Source organism: Crocuta crocuta, unplaced genomic scaffold (genome assembly GCF_008692635.1).
Source record: "Crocuta crocuta isolate KB4526 unplaced genomic scaffold, BGI_CrCroc_1.0 scaffold32, whole genome shotgun sequence".
Classification (NCBI taxonomy): domain Eukaryota; kingdom Metazoa; phylum Chordata; class Mammalia; order Carnivora; family Hyaenidae; genus Crocuta; species Crocuta crocuta.
In genome coordinates this window covers 11,956,146-11,980,470 of record NW_027529424.1, presented here as the reverse complement: position 1 = coordinate 11,980,470, position 24,325 = coordinate 11,956,146, and positions in this window count along the sequence as shown.

Here is a 24,325-nt window from a genome sequence, read left to right as displayed (position 1 = left end):
ATACTAAAAATGTATATATATATATTAAAAATACTTAATTAAGCCATAGATTTTTTTTTTCCCACATGCTTCATGCCCAGTGTGGAGGCCAGTGCAGGGCTTGAACTCATAGCACTGCTGAGATCAAGGCCTGAGCTGAGATCAAAGAATCAGATGCTTAACCAACGGAGCCACCCAGGTGCCCCAAGACATGGAGTTTTTGAATTAGTATCTTAAGCTATGAAGCTATAAGACTAGTGTCTTCTTTTTAAATAACATAATGTGGGGGCGCCTGGGTGGCTTAGTCGGTTAAGCGTCCGACTTTCGCTTAGGTCATGATCTCACGGTTCGTGGGTTCGAGCCCCGCGTCGGGCTCTGTGCTGACTGCCAGCTCAGAGCCTGGAGCCTGTTTCAGTCTGTGACTCCCTCTCTCTCTGACCCTCCCCTGCTCATGCTGTCTCTCTCTCTCTCTCCTAGAAATAAATAAAAAAAAAAAAAAAAAAACATTTAAATAACATAATGTGACACTATGCCAGAGAAATGGGTAATATCATGAATAAATATTCAACAATAATTTCTAAATGTTAAAACAGAAAAATATATGGAATTAAAAGTTTATGATGCTGAGGTGCTTGGGTGGCCCAGTCAGTTAGGCACCTGGCTGTTGGTTTCTGCTCAGGTCATGATCTCACAGTCGTGGGATCAAGTCCCACATCGGGCTCTGCACTGACAGTACGGACCCTACTTGGGATTCTCTCTCTCCCTCTCCTTTTGCCACTCCCTCTCCCTCTCTCTCAAAATAAATAAATAAACATTAAGAAAAATAAAAGTTTATAATGCTAACTCATTTTCATGAGTCGTGAAATCAAATATCTGAAGTGGTCCATAGAAAGTGAGAACGAAACTTTATCCATATTTTACGTTTCTTTGGTAAATATGTTTTGTTCACCTCTCTACAGCCCATCTAATCATTTGTTCACAACATCTTGCAGTCTGATGTTGGAATAACTACCGTTTTGAAAATTACTCAGAAAAAAATTATGTTGTGGTCTCAGCTTATTTGCTAAATTAAGGTGAATAAAATCATTGATATAATTGATGATAGTATGGGATGGTACAAAATCAGTTGTTAAATAAACATCACAAGACAGAAGTTATTTCTCTGGAAATTTCAACCTTAGGTGTGTGTCCCTAACTTCAAGTGTCTGTGTGAGAGTATAATAACACACAGCTGATCGGAGGTCATGAGCATATGTGTGTGCGGATATGTGTGCGCTCAAGTGAGTGAGTATGGACGTGTGTGTGAGTGAGCTGTGTGAGCGCATTCATGATCAGTGTCCGATATCAGCATGAGCATATACAGGGCAGAGATATGTGTAAACACATCTGAGAACATCATGTTCACTCAAAGATATTATGACATTAAAATATGCTCATATATACTCCATGAGACATTTATTATTTATTCTTCTCAAAATGTGCTCATTTTGTGTGGACATAACATTTATTGGAGAACATAAAATATATTTAATACATTGAACATCAATGTCTAGTAAGATTACTTAAACAAAGATAGAAGTAAAAAAAGCCAAATAAAGTTAGAAATTGTCAAAATATGTGCGGGACCTTGTAAGTTACAGCTTCTCTGTTGGTAAAATGATATTATACACGACACTGTGGCTTTGCCTGCTGGTGGCTACTTGAGGTGGCCGTGCAGAGAGCACTCTGCAGAGTCGCAGGGAAGGTGGTCTGAGTACAGTGAGTCCTCCCGCTGAGGGCCTCTGGTCCCACACCGCCCTGCCACCCCCGCCCACACCCCTGCAACCAGAGTCCTCCTTCACAGCGTCTGGAAATGACCCTGAATCAGGCAGTGTTAATATATTATAATAATAATATCAGGCAGAGAATATGTTTCAGCCTGGAATAGAGAACGTCACTCAGGAGCAAGTGGATGAAGGGACCGCTGGTCAATCCAACCGAACAAAACAGAGGTCACATTTCCCCCCGTTTGTTTCTGTGACGTTTTACTCATCCAGAAAATCAATCAGAGAGGGAGCAATATTTATTACAACAAGTCGATATTAGGAATCTTCTCCCTTTTTATGCTAAAAACATTGTCTTTATGCTAAAGATACCTTCCTTCCCCATAGGATAAGCATCTAAATCACCTACCTCAGTCACTGTTGAGAAAGGTTATGCGGGAGTCTTCTACAAATCTGTGTTCTGGGAAATTCTTACAGATCAAAGGAATCTGTCATCAGAAACCATTGTCGAAGGCAAATGCCACTTCTGTGCCGTCCCCCAAACACTTAATTATAAAAGAAAGTTGAGCCCCAGTCAGAGCAGAGAGGCCCGGCTGGTGACTCTCTCACCCCTCCCTCGCCGACACTGTCCATCCTTCAGGGACCCCTGGATCTGCTGGAGCCGGCCTCTGGCAGCACAAGCTGGTGGAAAGAGAATTAAGGTGGATACAGGCAAGTGATCCAAATCTAACAACTGAAAAGTGAGAAAGACCAGTTTTGATTCCTATTTCTCTCCCTCATTTCCACATCACGTGCCAGTCACACTGTGCGGTCACGTCCAGGTTTCGCCAAGGTCCCAAAGCCACACAAGGGAGAGTCGTCACAGGACAGCACTTAGTATGTGGGTAATATTTTCTGCAACCAACACAAATAACCGTTTGCATCTCAGTAGACGTTTGAACACAGTGTTAATTCAGACGCGACATGCGTAATTACAGCTGCGCAATTCTCCTGTCACCTACGGCTGCCTGACGACAGTGCAATTTCCTAAGGGTGCTCTAGTTTTACTAAATTTTTTTTAAGTTTTAGAACAGATAACACTAGAACAATAGGGATGTTTAGAGCTGTTTAAAAATCTACTGGTTCTCTTAAATTTACTTGGAAGACCATTCGGAGGACTAAAATACATCTACGGTTGAGATAAACGGGGAAAGGGGGAAACACAGTAAGTGTACCATGGGGAACAGAGTATGCGCCAAGGAAAATAGGCAGATTTTATGACTTTTTTAAAGTGCCTTTAATCCAGAAATCCTAAATTAGAGAAAATTCTAGTAAGAGCCACTCAAATCTCAGGGACAGTGGGAAATGAAGCTGGTCTCTTCGGGAATCTTTACAAACCTCTCACTTCTCATGCCCACATGCAGGTCACCGCACATGCTGGGAAGCATTCAAGTTTGGCTAAGTGCTTCAGTGCATGTGACCAGGTGTGCATGTGGCTCTACAAGTGGGCACCGCCCATATCCTTCCAATTTATCTGGAGCTCCATTATTGACAAGTGAAAATGAGCCACGGCCTGGTCTCCGCGAGTCCCCCAACCTGATCCTTCATTTTTCCAACATCTTCTGTCTGCCTGTGGGTGTCCAGTTCTCATGCCCTTCCTAAATATATTTCCCCTCACCAAAGTTGCTTTCGGTAATTGGAAAATTGTTTTTTTTCCCTTTGTTCTCACTGAAGTTCGTAATTTCTGAAGTATTTCTCACTAACCGTGAAAGAGCCTGTGAACTGAAGCAAGAAGTTGTATATAAAGGTGCTATCGGTGCTGCTAACGAAACAGGGATAAAGGCACCTGACATTTAGAAAAGAGCCTGCTTCTCAAGGCACCCGGGGTCGTTTCTCTATTCTTCTTAACCGTCCCAGGTTGGTCCTGTGACTCGAGGCTGTGTCTCAGCTGCAGGTTGTAGGTGAGCAAACAGCTGGGTCACCCCCAGCCCCGGTCACACTGCTGTCTTCTGCGACGCACAGACACCGTGAGTCAAATGCGATCCGGGAGAAACAAATTCCCGCCTAATAATCTTCTCTCACCTGGTGTCTGTGTAAGGAAGGTTTAAATGAGCCTGCGCAGGACTATTTATGATGGTTCTGGCCACGTGAATACGGCGATCCAGCTTCTGGGCTCAGTTTGTTTTTGAAAGCGGTCATTGGCTGGATATCCCATTCAATGGATCAAAATAACTTTGGGGGAAAAGATCCTTATGACCGCATAAAGACATATATAATTCAACCTAGTCTTTTTTTAATAACTCATTTCAGTTCCATAGTAATTGACATTCCAATAAGGCAGGAAATAAAGATTCAATTTTCTGTGCTAACATCATGCTGACTTTTAATATAAAAGATTTATACAGAAACACTTGTTCTGTAGAATATATTTTGTAATTACATCCTAAAAAACACATTGATGACACCTTCGATGTAGAATTAACAATATTACAATGCTTATTATTGACTTATATAATGAGCAACATAATAAGCATTATTGATTTTGCCATTACATTCCAAATAAAAATGTTTCTCCAATAGTACAAAGTCCTGTTAGTGAAGGATTGCCGAGAACTTCAGCGGAGTCCACTGTGTTTTCACCTGCTTCTGCTGGTCCTGGATGGAGCACCCGACCCTGAAGGCAAGCAAAGGAATGGCTTAACACCAAGCTGGAAGAACTTACACAGGGGGCTCACCTGCCAAAGGAGGTTTAGAAAATTCCTTTACTGAAACAAACCAAGTGAATGAAATGTGCTATTACATAATGAAATGGCCATGTGCTATTACACAGATCCTGTGGATGTGACCTTGCTTGGGAAAAAGGGTCTTTGCAAATGTAATTAAGCTAAGGAGCTTATGTTGAGGCCACCCTGGATTATCCAGGTGATCCTAAATTCAATGACAAATGTCCTCATCAGAGACAGAAGAGGCGAAGACACGGGCACACAAAGAGGCTGAGAATATGTGGCTGGGGAGGCAGAGACTGGAGAGATACACCCGAAAGCCAAGATGGCGGAATGCCACCAGCGGCTGGAAGAGACCAGGAAGGATCCTCCTGGAGCCTCCAAAGGGGAGTGTGGCTCTAAAGACCCCTGGAGCTCCTGCTCTTGGACGCCAGGACTGTGAGAGAATCAAGCCCCCCTGTTTGCTGTCCTTTGTTCTGGCAGGGCCCACAAAACCAATCTGCGAGATGGCTCCCAAAAGCTGGAAGACCCAGGGAGACAGAGGATCCTCTGATAAACTGGGAAGGGACTCCCAACATGGCCCTGTGTGATCACGGATTCCCTAAGGTATTCTGGTGAACGGGAAGGGCTCAAATGATGCAAACAAACTAAGAAACAATTTGATTTTGCCTGTACACTGGGGAGATTTAATTCAGCAGACATATTAACGACACTGATGGGGAAAAGTGGAAGACTGGTATTAACACGGAAGGGAGAATGATACTGTCAGTTCGACCAGTACATTCATGCCTAGAAACCTGACATCTTGTTTCAATCAGGATCCTACATGGGAAGAGAAATGAAAACCAAGACGTTGCTTGTTGAGCAAACATTGGCACAAAGGAGATGAATTAGCAGATATTATTTGATGACCCCAAGCCAAATAGCCCCAAACATCTATTTCACTCTGGAGATTTATAACCAATAAGACTGGGATGCTAAAAATCCACTTTAGGGGCTCCATTCTTTTGATGGCACTGGAAATAGATGTTTCTGGGTGTTTTCTTCTGTTTGTTTTTTCTCAATCCCCTCAACACAAACCACAAGACTGCCTTCTGGGCACCCATCCACTCTGTGACACACGGTTACCTTAATCAGACCCCTGACCAGCCTTCCTGGTCTGGGAGACTACTCCGAGTCTTACAGTGACTTTACTTTCTTTCTGTTCTGACCTGCTACGAGTTGGCTTTCGGAGCTTGCCCTTCAGAGGACATCCTGACCTCTCCCTGCAGGCGGATGGCCCTAAACCCTGGCTGTCCCGCAGGCTCTATTTTCTACCCCCGGAGGCAAGAGTGGCCATGGCATTACTCTTATCTTCACCCATCACTAATCCAAATCCAAAGTCACAAAATTTTGAAGATAAAATTAAATTGGATGGAAAAGGTAGCTGACCTTCAGATAAACTCATTTTAAAGAATTTCAGTTAGATGTGACAAAATAAGAAAACACAAATGTAAGCTTCTTCCAGAGGGAGAGCTGATAAGTGGCCAGAAAAGAACTTCTTTCTCTAAAATTATTCCGTCTTTGTTATCAAAAGAAACATAATCACGTATTAAGGCTCCTTGCACATTTCCTACTTTGAAAAAGGAATACGTTTTCCCAGGAAAACACAACGGCAGCTGGAATACAGTTCATGCCATTCACAGGAGACATTGAAAGTCTTATTCACAAAAGGCCAAATATTAAATACGTGATAAAGACTGAAAATTAAGTTTTTGTTTTCAAAGAACTTCTTTGGCTGTCATATTTACTATATTCTGGCTCCGTAATTATTCTGAATTTACCATATAAAAGACTTTCAATTACAGCTTTAGGATGAAGTGACTACTTAGCGTGCATACAAATTGAAAATCCTAACTTCCTCTCTTCTAAGGCCTTTTGCTGATGAAATATAATTCTTATTTTTAGATTTTAGAAGATGGAAGTTGTGGTCGGAAAAATTGCTGGAGCATATTTGCTGTTCCACTCCAATTAAATGATACCCTATTTATTTCTCAAGTAAATTGGTTTTCACAAGTATCTACCAGGCGATTAGACACAAGCCCCTTCTTGCCCCCACATACAGAATCTATTTTTGGTGACATTCTCAATCAGTGGTTAGGCCCAGGGGCTCGGAAATATGCTACATCATGAGAATGTGTTAATCCAGGATGTCCTCAGAAAGCAGCTTTCTCTGGTGTCTCTCCCTCCTGATTAGTGGTCCAGACAAAAGGGCTGAGATTTCCTGAAAGTGCATTTCTTTCCCCGAAGCCTCACTGACATACACAGACACAGACACACACATTCGGGGTGCATGCTCTAGTCGAAACTCAAATTGTGCTTCTTCGGGTTACGATATTTTTTAGCTTTATCGTGCTATTGATATAGATATTCATATTGATATTGATATGTTGATATTCACAAACTTGCCCACGTTTGAGGGATCCATCTTGAAGGGTCTGTCATAGGTGCATACTAGTGATGTGCTGACCACAGTCGAGGGACTGAATGTATCCAGAGCCTCCAGCAATGTGCTTGTGTTCTTTTGTGGGATTTGTGTGTGTTGTGGGGAGAAGACTTAGTATGATCTGTCTCTTCTTCACCTATGTTAAAGTGCACAACACAGCGTGTTTCCTGAAGACACCCTGATGTACAGTGGGTCTCGACCACTTGTTCATCTTATACAATAGTAACCATACCCCGTGAACAGCTCTCCGCTTCCTTCACCCCAGCCCCCGGCAACCAGCACTCTACTTGTGATTCCAATGAGTCTGACTATCTTAGACACTTCATATAAGTGAAATGACGCCCTGTTTGTCCTGTGATTGAATTATTTCCCTTAGCATGATGTCTTCCGGTTCATCCACATTGTGGCAAATCGCAGCATTTCCTCCTCTGACGACATCAAACTAAAAAACTCCTTCACGGCAAAAGAAGCAGTCGACAGAGGGAAAAGCAACCGATGGAATAGGAGAAAATAGCTGCAAACCTTCCATCAGATATGGGGTAATTTCCAAAATATATAAGGAGTTCCTACAACTTAATAGCACAAGAACCCCGAATAACCTCATTTTTTGAAATATACTAAGGATTTGGGTAGACTTTTTCCAAGGAAGACGTACCAATGGTCAACAGGTACCTGAAAAAATGCTCAACATCACTCATCACCGGGGAAATGCAGATCAAAACCACCATGAGGTGTCATCACGCACCTGTCAGAACGGCTAGTGTGAAAGACAAGAGGTAACAGACACAAGCAAGGATGTGGAGAAGAGGGACTCTCTTGCACTGTTGGTGGGAATGCAAACTGGTGCAGCCACTCTGGAAAACAGTGTGGAGGTTCCTCAAAAAATTAAAAATAGGGGCGCCCGGGTGGCTCAGTCGTTTAAGTGTCCGACTTCAGCTCAGGTCATGATCTCATAGTTCGTGGGTTCGAGCCCCGCATCAGGCTCTGTGCTGACAGCTAGCTCAGAGCCTGGAACCTGCTTCAGATTCTGTATCTCCCTCTCTCTCTGGCCCTCCCCTGCTCACGCTGTCTCTCTCTGTTTCTCAGAAATAAATAAAAAACATTAAAATTTTTTTAAAAATTAAAAATAGAATGACATCAGCATCCAGCAATCCCACTTCTGAATATTTATCCCAAATAATTGAAATCAGGATCTCAAAAAGATACCTGCACTTCCATGTTCATTGCAATGTTATTTACAATAGCCAAGACACGGAAGCAAGCCACCTGTCTGAGATGCACTGTGAGCTCCCCTTCATCCGGGGGTGGGATTGGCTCTGCCCTCTGACGAAGCTTCTTGACTTCTGGAAAGACACTGGGAAGCAGGCCTGCATGGCTATCTCTCCCTGCCTTGTACTCTGGAAGGTTTCTGGTTAGGAGAAGCCTTCCTACATGTTAACATTTTTCATCTGTTATTTGCTAGTGCTTTTGCCTGAGGAACTAACTTAAAAATAAACAGTCAAACACACAAATAAAAACCTCAACAACTTAAAAACCTGTAGGATTTCTGGTTTAGATTTGAGACTTTTTCCCACATACCAAAAGCCTTCATCTGTGTGTGTGTGTGTGTGTGTGTGTGTGTGTGTGTGTGTGTGTGTGTTTCAGTGCTTCCCTTTCTAGACATCATCAGAGCTAGTCCGGGTATGCCAAGCTGCCAGGGGACAATACAGTTACGTTCCTGCCTTTTCCTGCTTCTGCAGCTGAATCTACTAGACTAGCTTAGTTCTTTTCAGATGACTTAACAATCATTGACTTTTTTTTTATCCTGATGCTGTATTTTAACTTAAGACTATTTTCTTTCTTGGTGAAGTTGAAGAAGGGACACAATATTTTGCTTTCCAATTTCTCAAATCCTGGAATTTCCGGATGGAGTGGCTTCTTCGAATTATGCCTTAAAGTTGGCCAGTTCTTTATTGTGCTGATCTTTTTCCTGAGGTATCCTGGTCCCCTATCACCTGCAGCTATCGAGAGATAAAGTCCGTTTCAGCCACCTGCTTAGATAAGTTTCACCCCCTCATCATGCAAACCCAAAGGACTGTTGTGTGTGTCTGCCTGTGTATATATGGTTTTGTAAGCTAACAGATGCAGCATCTGTCAGAATCTTCTAGACCGTCTAAAGAGGACTAGCATTTTCTTGGCTCACGATAACATTTTCCTCATGATTTTCCAATGTTCAATTAGTGTTTTCATCACTTTTAATGCCCAGCAGCCAACTTATCCCAAAGAGAATGCCAGATATTTTAGGTGTTGATGTTGCTGATGGCCCTTCGCTGTGGTAGTGTTAGCACCGTGTTATGTGTCGATCACCACAGTAGTGCTGCTTGAGAAACAGCCAGGAGACTTCAAGGACATAAAACGGTAAGTTCTATTCAGCTCACAAGCATGCGAGCTACAGTCTACACCTGGGTTAGTGGCATGTGCTGTGGTCTTTGCTGGCTCGTCTGCATGCCCGGGAGCAGACAACTCATTGTCCGATGGGCTCAGTGGTTGGGAGAGCCCGCTCAGCCTCTCTCGTTCCTCCCACCCTTTCCTGGCACCTACAGGCTAGCCGTGGCATGTCCCTCTCATGGCCGTGACAAGGGCGAGGCCAACAGCATGGACCTACGCATACCGATGCTCTGTGGGCTCAGCTCCCACCGCTTTGCTGACATCCCATCAGCCAGAACAAGCTTAGCGTTGAGCCCAGAATCAGATTAGGAGCAGTGCCTCATGACAAAGGGTGCAGGAAAAGAGGAAAGATCAAGGCCTGTTTTGTCATCAATCACACAAATAAAGTGAGCTTCCGGTTTCTACAGAAAGGGGAATTTGAACACATTCATCCAGGGGAACGCACTAACAACACGCCCATATGGAATGACGGACGGCACTACATACATCAGAACATCCAAGCAGTGTCAGAAGGCAGTCAATAAGGCATAAGACTTCAAGTACACAAACACCATCTACATGAAGAACATCAAACCAAGGCCAGTAGGGCACAACACAGTTCCTAATAAATTCTCGCGGGTTCTTCTTTCCATTTTAAAGGGATAAGTCTCTACGAAGTGGGCCCTGCTGCCTAATTCACAGGAGAGGCAAAGGACAGCCCTCCGAGTCCCAGGATGGTGCAGCGGACATGTGAGCACACCCCCAGCGAAAGGGGGCAGCTCCCGTCGGGCCCTTGTGGGGCCACGTGTGGCTCACTCATGCTTCATGAGGTCGACTTTTGCTTCCTCCCTGAATTCGTAAATGCTGCCTAGAAACCTAGGATTCGATTTCACCTTCAAGTTCCAGATGTTCTCACAACCCTTCATCCACAGCACTTCTCACACAAGGGTGTGGCTCCGACCTTTAGAGTCACCCCTTGAACGACACAGGTGTGAGCCGTGCACGTCTGCTTATAAACAGATACACAGAGTTTTGGTAAAATACACCACAGTACTAGAAATGTATTTTTTCTTAGGATTTCCTTTCTTTTTTTTTAAGTTTATTAATTTATTTTGGGATGAAGAGCATGAGTAAGAGCAGAGGAGGGGCAGAGAGAGAGGGAGAGAGATTCACAAGCAGGCGCCACGCTGTCAGCACAGAGCCCAATGTGGGGCTTGAACTCATGAACCGTGAGATCATGACCTGAGCTGAAATCAAGTTGGACACTCACCCAGCTGAGCCATCCAGATACCTTTTTGCTTTTGACTTTCTTAATAACATGTGTTTTGCTCTAACTCACTTTATTGTAAGAATACAGTATATATAATACATACAACATACAAAATCAGTGTTCATTGGCAGTTTAGGCCATCAGGAAGGCTTTCAGTCAACAGTAGGCTATTGGTAGTTAAGTTTTGGGACAGTTGATAGTTAAATGTGGATTTTTGGCTGCATGAGGCGGTTGGCGTCCCAACCCCCCAGGTTTTTCAAGGGTCAACTGTGGTCATGAATGAACATAGGCTTTTATCATTATTATTAGTTAGGGATTATTCTCATGTGCTCCTCAGAGACAGGACACTTCTGTGTCAAATTTGCATCTTTCAAGTACTGCCATGGAGGTGGCAAAATTAAATGGAACAGTTCAAGCAGAAGCAATCAGGGCAAGCGGGAGTTTTAAAAATCTCTAGTTTTATATCAGTAACGCAGGCCGAGTTCCACGTATTCAGTTGTGCGAACGCACCGCACACGTTCTCCTGAAGCCTCCGTTCGCGATGGACGTTCCTGGAAGCAGCCACATCATCCCTGTTCCCGTTCTCCTGCGTGTGAGTGCGATGTGACCCCGGGAGAGAAGTTTAACCAAACACGGGAACACCCCAAAACATGTTTAAATGTATGGAACAAAGGTTTTGCACATTTTATGATCATAAAGAAAACACAAATAAAGAAAACGACATTTATCTATAGTCCTAACACAAAATAAATATATACATTAAATACTATTTCTAGCAATATGTACATGCCCTCAAACAGAAGAACTGATGGTATTTTTCACATACAAAATCTTTCAAAACTTTATTTTGACATGATGGCAAAGGGTCCCATTGACATGGTAGCAAAGGGTCCCGTTAACGTGATGGCCAAGGGTCGCATGCTCCTTAGGAACACCGGGAGGTTCCTTTTCAACCCTGTCCCTCGGGGAACCAGATGGCGTGGTCACCTTGGTAGGCAATTCCAGTTATTTCATGTTCTACTTTTGCTAAGTGTTATTGCACAGTTTCAAATCAAATAATTAATATTTAAGTTCATTTTTCATGTTTTCTCTGATAGTCCTTATTATTTTTTAACAAAAGTACTCAAAAAATTTTTCCTGAGAGATGCAGATGGACGAAGTATCCAAGGTGAGGATTTGGCGGGAAGCTGGGAGCAGAGAAAGGACAGGAGTTGCACCACGATAATCCAATAACAGTTCTGCCGAGTCATCACCAAACACCTTTTCCCCTGACATCTGTACCACCGACCTGGGTTCAGATGTCCCCATGGGCTCCCAGTGCTGACGAAGCTCCTTCCCTATGTGTCTCAACCCTGCAGCCAGGGAGGCTCTCTGTCCCCAGCTCCTCCCCCGTCCCGGACAGGACAGCATGCTTGTCCCCTGAGCCTTGGTGGCCACTGTGCTGTGGGACGATTGGCCTGAAGGCCCTTGAGGGTTTGTGCTGAGACCTGTGGGCTCACCACTGGGTCCCCAACACCGGGTCCCCAACCCCGAGCCCCCATCCCCAGCACTGATGCAGCTATGGACACATCACCTTGTGCACAGACCACTGTCACCTGAACACGCTCTGGGCCACGTGGACTTCTGTGTGCGAGGTGCTCAGAGCAGAGCCCAAAGCATGTCCTGCAAGCAGGGTGCCACTGTCACCTGTGTGGTCACCGAAGGGGAAGGGACCCTGCAGCCTTGTGCACTGGTGGCATCGGGAAATTCACTCACCCTCCCTTTCTCCTGCCCCAGGAGGGGGTGCAGCACCCCCAGGGTGTGGTCAGAGGGCCACCCTGTCCCTGTCCCTGTGCCTGTCCCGGGGTCCCCGACCTGGCTGCTGCATGGTCCCTCCCACTGCCATCCCTCTATCCCTGCATGCCCCTCACCAACTTCACATGTGCTTGCTCGCTCACTCACACACATCCATGCACACACTCACAGTCTCTCACACACCCATACACACTCACCCTCTCCTCTGTCCTCACCTGGGCTGTTTGTTCCCTTCTCTTTGTCACACACGCTCGCTCTCTCATACACACACTCTTATAGTCACACTCTCTCACGTATCCATACATTCACAATCTCTCCCACATGCTCACACCCACACACTCATGCTCTGCCATATACTCACACACTTGTACTCTTGCACACTGGCACATACTCGTACTCTTTCCCATACATAAGTTCATTCACATTCACTCACAGTTGTACTCACACACACCACTAGCTCACACTCGCTGTCACACACACATTCACACACAAAGACTTGAGGTGGCTGGGCTCAGCCTTGCTCCCACTCCCGAGTTCCACTTACGTCCTTTCTCCCCTGAAGTCAGTTCATGCCACACGGGCATCTGCCAGCCCCGTCTCAGGCTCACACCTCGATCTCTCACCACAGCCCAGAGGACGGCTCATTTTGGTTTTCCAGTTTCTCAGGGGACACTGTTATCTCTTCAGAGAGCTTCAGCTTTAACCTATGGCCTCAAATTGGACTCAATAATTGCAGCTGAAGCACCACACAACATTGGAGCCCCATTCATGACAAAAGGTCTTAGCAAGGTGTCGGCAGCCTTACAAACAGTCCCCATGAGGTTCCCATGGCCACGTCCATACCGGAAGGTCAATGGCTGAGTCTTTCTGCCTAAGATTTGAAGCAGGGCGAGCATGTCTGTTCCGACTACTCTTGTCCCCGAGGCTGAAGCCAATGGGATAAAGCAAGAAGCTATATAAAGGGCATAGACCCAAAATAAAGAAGCAAACCACCTCCCTTAATGGATGCCGTGACACGCACGTGGAAATGCCAACATTTAACTCTATTGCAGAATCAACTCTGCTTCTACATTGTAGCAAGAGCAATTGGAAACTGAAGTTTTAAAAGCTACCAATTAAAATATCAATTAAAAAAGTAAACAAGACACATCTAGAACTAAGTGTGATAAAATATGGGTGAGATCAGGAAAGTACCAACTACGATGAGGGAGTTAAGGCTGTAATATGCGTACATGTTTTTGAGTTGTTCTGAGAGAGACACGCATAGTTCATGAACTGAAAGAATCCGGATAGTCAAAATGCAACTGCTACCCACATTTATCTTTAAATTCCACCCAATTCTAATCGGAGTCCTGCCAGCTTTTATTCAAATATAAACCCCCGGGCCAAGCTCAGACTTCACGTGGACACTCTAAAGAACCTACAGTAGCCCCAAACGTTGTGAAACAAAACAACAGACCTGGAGCGCCTCCCTCGGGACTCACCACTAACGATGGTGGCCGCACCGCACGCTGCCGGGAAAGGAGCCCCCACAGATCCGTGAAGAGGCTGGAGCTGCAAATGGACCAGTGGCTGCGTTGTAAATTGGTTTTGACCAAGAGGCCCAGGTAATTCGATGGGGCAGCACGATGTTTTCAACAAACGGTGCCGGAAATACACATCCGCACGGAAACTTAGCCCTCGACTCTCACCTTGTGCCACACACGAAAATAAACTCAAAAGTGCTCAACAGTCTCAGTATAAAAGCTGAAGTTATCAAGTGTCTGCAATCGTGCTGTTTGTCATGGTAACTCCTGGCCACCTGCGATTTTCTAGCAATGCGATGTGACTAGTTCTATTTGAGATGTATTAAAACTGTAAAACACACACCAGATACTAAAGATTCAGCTCCCCAAATCTAAAATATCTCATTAATAACGTTTATATTAATTATATGTTAAGAAATTACTATTTTGCATATCTTGGATTAAATGAAATAGTTTATTGAAGTTAATTTTTCTGTTTATTTTGACTTGATTTATACGACTACCGGAAACTTTTAACTTGCATATGCTGCTCACATAATATTTCCATGGGAACACAGTGAACAAAAGGAAACTTAGGAAAAACTGGTATAACTATGTGTTAAGAAAAGATGTCTTCAACAAGACATAAAAGAATAAACTGGCCTTAAAAAGTTGGACTTTATCCAAATTAAAAATGCCTACTTTTTAAAAGAAAGAAAAGTTAAGGAAACAAAAAAAGGGAAGTCACAGATCAGGACAAAACATATGTGAGATATATATATCCGAAAAAAGACCTGGATCTAGAATATGTAAAGAACTCTTACATCTTAGTAACATGAAGATATACAAACCAACTTAACAAATAGAGAAGATATCTGAACAGACGCTTCAAAACAGAAGATAGTCAAAAGCCAAAAAGCACTCGGCAGGACAGTCAGCATCAGCAGCGGTCAGGGATCTGCATTAAAGCCGCGATGTAGTGCACACCCATCAGCGTGGCCAACGCGAAGACCAATTATAGTGAGTGCTGGTGTGCACACAGAGCAAGATGGGGGGATTACACAATGACACAGCCCCTTTGAAAATCATGACATTGTCTTCTAAAGCGACACATCAGTTTATAGAGTGACTCAGAAATGCCGTTCCTATGTATTCACCCAAGAGAAGCAAACATATTATCACGCAAACTCACACTCGAGTGATCATAGAACCTTCGTTCAAAAGAGACAAAATCTGGAGACAGTAACTGCCCCTCAGGAAGGAAATGGATCAAAACCAAAGTTGCTTATTCATACGATGGAAAAATAGTCGGCAATCCAAAGGAATGACATGTGGAAGCATGTGACCACGTGCATGAATCTCAAATATGGTTTTCTGTGTGAGTGAGCTCAAACGCAAAAGCAGCCACACTAAGTGGTGCTGTTTGGAGGAAACCGTGGCCGAGACAAGGCAAGTCTGTGCTCACAGAGGTGTGGTGGCTCTTGTCTCTGCCTCGGCTCTGACAGTAGTTTGCAGGGAAAGTGCCCAAAGGAACTTTGCAGGATGCTGGAAATACTGTTTCTTGGCCAGATCATGGTAACACGGATGCATCACTGTATTAAAACTCATCAAACTGCTCACTTACAATATATATATTTCAAAAAAAAGGTACAAAGCCATATACAGCGCTGAAGCTCCAAAAAAAATAAGTATGTATCTCATTATATGTTAATCATCCCCCCAAAAAAGCTAGGATAATAAAAGAATACGGTAAAGCCATTTCTCTTAAAAGAAGATAAAAACTTTCCATTGATATAGACTTTGAATGTTCAAATTACACCGTGAGGAATGTACTCTTAATGCAGCCACGTTACAGATAAGCCGACTGAGAAAAATCAATAAGTAGCCGGAAGGGGAAGGAAACACAGTGTTCAGCCTCGGTATCTGATCCCAAGTGCTTAATCCCCGTCTCACAACCTTCATGCTGACCTTGAAAGTTGGGCACGATTCTGGAGGCTCCGGAACAGTCAGCATATTTTTATTTCCCTGGCTGGGGTGGCCACAGATGTTGATGGGAAGGCCCACGACATCTTGGCCTGGACTGATGGAGTCACACACACCCTGTGGAGTTCAGTAGCAAAGGATACGTCAGAAAATACAAGTCAGAGAAATTGTTTTGACAGAGGGTTCTTAAAATCGATTCATCAGGAAAATAGATTAAAAATGTACATAACATAATTGTTTACGTTGAGGAATAAAGTTTCTGAAAGGTGCGTTGAAACAAATGAAAGAGTAAATCCCCAAACGCTCAACTTGTAATTGATACAATTTCCCCAAGGAGCTTGGAGACACTGGGAAAATTATTTTGTTGCCTGATGGTATAGCATCTGGGCAAACTCCTTTCAGTATTTCCCATTTCCACAAACACCAAATCATGACTAACCAAAGCAAGAATCTGGGTCAACTGAAGCCTATTAATTCCTGAGTATGAAAACCATGTCTTTCATGTCGATAGGCCTTCACAGACGGGGCACGTGTGTCCGCGCATCGGGACTGACGGCAACGAGATACGGACCCTTCCCCGTCCACCTGGAAAGATGCGACATCAGATTGCCAGCAACTCCAAAACGCCTGAGACCCCAGCGGTCCACATGGAAGGTAGACTCAAGGGACAGATGCACTTTAAGTTTTGAGAAGAGTGAAATAAATTGCATTTTGATCTTTTATGAATACAGAGGTTAAAATAAGAATCCAGAGAGAGGTTAAACCAATACAAAGTTCCAAGATACCTTTTAGAGAAAATATATCTTAGAAAAAGTACTTTCTCTAAAAAGCAAAATCTTAAAGATTATATTCTAAATATAGTCACCAGGAGTGGATTTTTTTTTTAAAAGAAAGCACTGAAGATGGTCTATTATGTTGCAATTTCTTCAGAAACAGAGGATTAAATATTGATGGCCAATCAATAGATAAAGCCCCTAAGGTGACAAGTTAAGTGATTTTAAATTGGACTTTAGGCAATAATACAAAGTCCTCCTAAGGTCCTTGTTCAGTTGGCTCTAACGACAGCATTTGTTAAAAGTGGTTTTCGCTTTGTAGTTTAGTGGAAAATCAAATATTTGATTCAGCTCTTAAATGTCTTTCTTGAGGAGTCAGACTTTTCCATCATTAAAGATAAACCCGTGCCCCTGTTCTTCCTCACAGCATCTGCTTTATGGGAGTGGCATCCAGGGTGTGACTTGGGTAGAACATATGCTACCCATCAACAAAGAGGCGCGAGCTTATAATTAACAGTGGGATCCCGCACATCATGGAATCGACAAAACACATTAAAAATTAAATGCACCTCTTGGCTCTGGAGGCAATCGTTTCATAAAAGCCTCCGAAAGAGAAAGGAAGTTCTCCATCATTTTATGTTTTCCAAACCCAGAGAGATTCTGAAAATGATTGGTGTGTGTGTGTGTAGCTCTTTATGAGCTGTGCCCCAGAGCCTTCCGTGGGCTGCCATTAAAATACATAGTCATCTGTGTAAAAACAGAAAAGCTGTGGACACGTCCTGGGGGTAGCTTCAAGTTGTCACCATCAGATAAGTAAAAACGACGTTTGTCATCAACGGTATTCAAAAGGAGCCAGAAATCATGCAGTCTCACTGAGGACAGTAAAAATGCTTTGTGTCTGAAGTGAGTGAAGATTCAGTTCATGTGCTCGCTTGTTAGGGACGGTCATTGTGCAGCCCACACAACCTGGCCTTAACACTCCAGGAAATGCGATTTGGGGGGCAAAAATATGCACACACATATATGTACAGCGTATACAGTTTGGGTATGTGTATATATGCATACATGTGTATGTGTATACATGTATACATTGTGCCTATGCTATATATGGTGTGTATATGTAGTATGCATGTATGTATACACATTATACATCCAATAAACGTCTAGATGTATCTATATAATATGTTCACTGTAAAGCACTATATTTTATAACATATAATACACCCTACATTCTATATACATTTATGTATGTATACACATACGCGGTGAATAAAAGTTTGAAACTAGCGGATAGTAGCAGAGAATCGTCACCAGTGGTATGACTCGAAAATCACCTGCATTCTTCTTGCTGTTTTCCAGAACCTTCTCCAGATGTTCAATCTCACCATGAGGCTCACTAATGAATGAAGTCTGAGGATACTTCTTACCCATGAGCACATGTGATTTCGAGAGGGACTCGGGTATGCAGGCCGGTCATCTAGAAGGTCACGAAAGTGGCTTTCGGAGAGAGCGGTGTCCCTGATCGGTAAGCATAGAGCAGGGGCCCTCCTCTGAGAGCTGGGCCGAGTGTGGTGAGCGAGTGCCCGTGGCCCTGGCAGAGCCCTGGGAGGCGGTGAAGAAGGGAGAGATGGGTGGCATGGGAAGTAATCCCACACAGACTGTGGCAAATGCCACTTTCCACTGTTACCTGTGTGAGTCCGCTGACAGCCGCCGAGTAACTTCCCTGGAAAGGAAGCCAGCAGGTGGGAGTGGAGGCTCCCCGTGCTGGCCCTTCAGGGAGCTCACCGCAGCACGGGACCGGCCACCCTCACCTGATCCGGTTCCTCCCCCAAATCCCTTTGTGAACCTCTGGTGGAATGTTGACGCGTGCCCGGCTTTTCAGGGACTCTGTTGGAATCACAGTTTCACCCAGGAGACGACGGCTGCCTCATCACTCCATCATCGCTTGACTGTGAAATCAGGTCTGTAGGCGAGACCGAGGATCATTTTTTGTAAAACTTCAATGAAGCCTAAATTTTAGAGTTCCGGTTGAAGCCCAAGTGCATGTAGACATTTTGCATCATTTCTGTCCCTCACTAGATGGCACAGGGCAAGACGTACTGTAAGTCAGAGCTGGGAGGCCAAGGTCAGTTTCCTCCCTGGCCGCCTTGGGTCATGTGGCCGAGCGGGTAACAGGACGGTGGCATCCCCATCTCCGTCCGTGGTAACCACTGAATGGAACAATCCGTGTGGGCCTGTGGATCACTGTCCCCGGGGCAGGAGCTGGTCCTGGGGGCCCCCAGCCTGGGAGCCCTCAGCCTCTTCCTTATTTCCAGGGGGTCGGTTCCACTGCGGGGAGGGGGAGACAGGAGGCCCTGCCAGGGCAGAATGGGGGCTACTCTTAGAAATCTGCGGAGAAGGGGCTGGTCCCTCCCCCCAACTCCCAGCGGCTTCGGGGGCCTCAGCTCCATGCAGCGCCTGGCATTCTTGGGTGCCCCCGGCTGCATCCCGAGGTCGGCCGGCCGTGGCCAGCCTGCTCCCTCCCCGTCGCAGGTGCAGGCTCGCTGCCGAGGTGAGCGGCGCCGGACACGCTTGTGCTCCGTCCCGGACGCTGCGTCTCATTCTGCTTCCTCTCGTGTTGCACGGTGTCCCCCGAGGACCTAACTCTTCCTCTCAATTCGTGGGGGAGATCGCTCCCCCGGAGGTGATGCGTCTGTCGATGTGAGGATCACAAATCACCCCGAATCTGGGACGAAATCTAAGACTAGCTTTGTCCCCAGATGCGGGAGGAACGGGCTCTCCCTTCGGATCTGACGTCCCTGATCTGCCGGCAAAAGCGACGACCAGGCGCTGGGTCATTTTAGGAAGAGTCACGGAGAGCGGGCACCTTGCAGATGCGACCTTGGGATCAGGAGGAGAGAATTGGTGGAGGAGAGGAGAAATGTGGGCGGGAGACAGAGTGGTGTTCCCTCGAGAGCGGAGAGCTGTCGGGTGTGGCCGACACAGCCGCGTGGGCTAGTAAAACGGTAACGGGGTGCGGCTGGAATTTACCCCAGACTCAAGGGGGTCGTCAGGGGTGGAAGTTACAAGGTCATGAAACAATCGCAGCAAGGACGCTGCTTCTGGACCTGATTCCGACCCACGTGTGACCGTGCCTCACCCCCATCCCCTCCTTCATTCAGCTTTGGGCCACAGGGCCTGTCCTGTGTCACCTTGCCAGGTTGTGGGACACAGATGAGAAGACCTGAGTCACGGCCTCGTAGAAATCATGAGGGACCAGGGCTACAGTCAGCCCCGGAAGCCGGCCCACGAGCCTGTTTCGGGGGTCGGGCTGGGAGGGACAGGGCACCTGCCGGGGACTGTGTGCGCACTCTGGCTGTGACCCCCTGTGTGCGGGCGCAGGGCCAGTGCCCAGCATGCAGCTCTCGGACGGGACGGTCAGGAATTTCTCTGTAAAGGCTCTTTTTTGAGGGGGGAGGGGAGGAAGGGTCTGGGTCTCCGCCTGCCCCGTCCCCCCAGCACCGAGTCACCGCACATGGCCTCCGCGGGCCACGCCCTCCACGCATCAGGAGAGCACTGTCGCCTTTGTGCCCTCACTCCCTCAGGGTCTCCCCACACAGTTCCCGCTTCGCAAGCGCCAGGCGCACGGGGGTCCCCACGAGGTGGCATCCTCACTGTTGGACCTTTATCAGCGCAGTCCACGGCTGAGACGATTGTCAGTGTGTCGGGGAGCCCCGTCGGCTTGGTCACCTCCAGCACCCGGCCAGTCGGCAATCCGGTCCCCGGTGGATGTGACTGCGGGGCACTGGCTGCTGATCTGATCCCTCCTGACACAGACCCGGGAGCTGTGACCCTCCGTCCTGTCCCCACCTCGTTCTATTGGTGTCCCTGTCACCACACCCTCACTGCTCCTTCCACCCAGGCTCTGTCCCCCCCAGCGCCACACTGTCACCCGCCCTGTCCCGTCGGCCCCTCGGGCCCATGTGCTGGCAGGACTCACACCGGCGGCGGCCACTGCTGGGCCCCCCAGACCCCTCCTGTCCCTCGCTTCCGCCGGTCTCGCGTGCCTCCCGGCCCTTCGAGTCATTCCTCCGACTTTGGCCCAAGCGAAGAGTGTTCGGTTCCCAGACAACCCGATCCTGGCGGCCGGCGAGGAGGCTGCCCGGTGTGGGGCCCCCAGGCTTCGTCCGGAAGCTTTCCTCCCTCTCTCCAAGCTGTTGTCCAGCGGGAACTTCCACAGTGACTGGACACCTTTCTGGCTACAAGTTACAGCTGAGCTTGCAGAACAAGCACGGGATGAGGGGCAGCTGTCACAGGCGTTGGAGAGAAAACAACGTACGTGACATAAGGAGTCACACAGAGGGCCTCCCTCGGAGAGCACAGTTATTGGCAGGACCGTATAAATACTGCTCAACGTACTTCTGAATAGTTTCTATGAACATAAATAAAATAGTAACCTTCCGAGTCAGGGCTGTCATTCTATATAGTAACTCGCCTTTTAGCGAATAACAAACTACATATTATCTTGTTTTGTTTAATAATTCTGTCGGTTTTCTAAGTGCTGCCTGCTCCGGTGTTCTATAATGTCAACCCCTTATACTTGGGTCACCTGAGTGTTTAACGTGCTTGTAAGACCTAAAATATTTTTGTGAACCACACCTGCCCCCCGGGAACTTAGGGGAGAAGACGAAATGCTGGGGACCCTGAACGTCTGTGTGCCTCCAGACCCATGTGTTGAAATCTAACCTCCAGTGATGATGTCGGGAGGTGGGGCCCCAGGAGGTGATGAGGTTATGAGGTGGGACCCCCATGATGGGATTAGCGCCCTTATAAAGGGGACCCCAGGGTGCCCCCTCGCCCTCCCCCCATGTGAGGACACAGCCATCTGTGACCCAGGAAGCAGGGTCTCACAAGACCCCAGATCTGCAGGTGCCTTGAGCTTGGGCTCCAGGCTCCCGAGTCGTGGGGAATAAATGTCTGCTGTTTAAGCCGCCGTCTGCGGTATTTTTCTAGCAGCCTGATCAGACTAAGGCCTCTGGCCTGGCCTTCCCTACAGAAGAGTTAGACGCCCCGGACCCTGACGGCACACGCACACACGTTGCTATGTATATATGTAGATACAGGAAGCACATATTTGCACACACATCTCTGTGCATATCTCCTCTAAGAGTGACCATTTATCATTTCATGATTAATCCTTTAGGATCCTTGTAAAGATACCGGGTGTCTTATGTTAATTAGGTCACATGGATTAAATCATCTGTAACTTAGGAGGCAGTAACTTTTGAGAAAATGTTGTAAGTGATGTTAGCTGAGAACGTGTGCTGCTGAAGTGGCAGAAGAGATCGCCGTGGCCTTATTTTTTCTTCCTAGAGCAGTTTTAGGGTCACAACAAGATTGGGGGAGGAGGCACAGAGATGTCCCACACACTCCTACCCCCCACGGGTGCCTCCCCTCCCCCACACCAACATCCTCCCCAGAAAACACAAGTTTAACTTCATGGGCAACTTTCCTGGCACCTAGGGCTGGGGGCCCAGGTGTGGAGTAACCCGTGTGCCCAACAGCCCTGGGTCCCCTGTGATTGGTGAGCGTGAAGAGCCTTTTACAGTTACCAGAATCTCACTCTGTGGTACACAGATGCACGGTGTTTTTGTGCAGTTTTAATGAATTGTCTAGGAAGGTACTTTCAGTGCAAATTGAAGCAAAAAGGTGTACTGAGCTTTATTCTGTTCAAAGCCTCCCGCAGGACGTTCCCATCTCTGCAGGAGATCGCCTGCCAGTGGCAATACCGAGTCCCAGGAAAACCGCCACCGCAGTCAGCTTCGGAGCCGCTCCTTGCGCGGAGCTTCTGGACGTCGACGTAGGCACCTGACTGTTTCATGATGATTTCTGAAGAATTTAGGAATTGAGGAACGTAATATTGCAATAACTGGTTTTGCTATGAAAAACAAAGAGAAAAACTGTAACCTCTCTCACCAGAGGGGCACGTTTGTCACCGTGGATGGACCCACGCGGACATGTGGCGCGCCTCCGTGGCCTTGGACAAATTTGCGGCGACATGGAGGCGCTGGGGACGCCCTCCGGGAGGCCTCCCGCCTGCCCACAGCTGGTGTTTCCTCATCCACCTCTTCTCCTTCTGGACGTCGCCGCCGGTTCACCGACGAGCGGGTCAAAGTGCACGACTCGCCTGCCCGCGTTTCCTACCGTAGGAAGAACACGAACGTGAGACCCGTCGCCTGACGAAGCTGGAGGCGTGTGGACGCGTGTTGTTGACTAGACGCACAGCGCTGCCCGGGAGGTCCCCAGGGCTCGGTCGTCTGCGGGACNCCCCCCCCCCCCCCGCCTGCCAGTCACTCCCCAGCTTGCCAGAAATAGGTTGTGCCAAACGGTCGAGCTGTATGTGAGGACCACGGTGTGTCGTTCATGTAGGATTGGGGAGCAGCGCCCTCCAAGCACATCAAAGAACAGAGGGCTTCATTCACCGAAACCCAACAGACTTCAGAGGCCAAAGTCATCAAGAAAGTTTATAAAATCTGAAGCAGACTTTCATCAGCTCATCTTAGACAATCTTTTGACAGAAGANATATAACAAATAATATAGATAGATAGATGATAGATAGATAGATAGATAGATAGAAGAGAATCAGAAGAGAAGGAAGAAGAGAAGATGGGGAGGGTCAGAAAGAAGGGGAGAGTGAGAAGGAGNGGGAGGAGGGGAGAGAGAGGGAGGAGGAAGGGGAGGGAGTCAGAGGGACAGGGAAGAACCAAGTGCAGGGACAGAGAGTCCCCAGGCAGGTTTCTAGTCCCAGTTTCTGTGATTCCGGAACTCCAGCAGGTATCTGGTGTGTGTGCGCCCGTGTGTGCGTATTTCTGTGTGTGTTCACGCGCATGTTCACACACACACACACAGACACTCAGACTCCATGACCAAGTTTCAGAAGTTTATATTAAATTTGCTTTTTGGTCTAAACAAACCGGAGTCTGGTGTGTGTTCGTTTCAACCCGAAAGCAGTACCACACACTTCATTACCTTTCAGTGTCTTCTCCACACGGCTCCCGAGTCAGCGCTCAAACCCTGGGTCTGCGGCCTCCACACAGTTGCATATCAAACCCAGAGCACAAATGCCTGGTTTTGTTCTCTCCCGCCTTCCACTCAGCAGGTGGACGTGGCCTCTGCCGGAGACGCTGCCTGTGGTACGGAGGGAAATAAGGCAGGTGAGGAGCTGGCCTGCTGCCCACTGTCAGGAACACGGTAAGTGGAAGATAACAATTGTGATTACGATTATAGTATTATAACTTCTTATCACTGTCATCATTTAGAATAGAGAGCCCGGCAGAGATATACTGTAAGCATTCAATGCATTGTAATTATTAATAATTAATTATTAACATTGTAATTATTAATATTATAAAAGCATAAACATATTTTATTAATGTAAAACAGAGCTCTAGTTTCGATTCAGTATCCAACAATGATGAAAATATTAGAGGCATTTTTATTAAAATCTGAAATAGGGCAAAGTACATAGTATAAATGTAATTATATTTCGGTCAAAATCCCAAATGGCTTTTATTTTGAAACTTGACAATATAATTACACATTTCTCCTGCAACAATAGGACATAATAATCAAGGAAATATAGGAGAAAGATAATGAGAGGAATTTCACAGCTCGATATTTTGTAA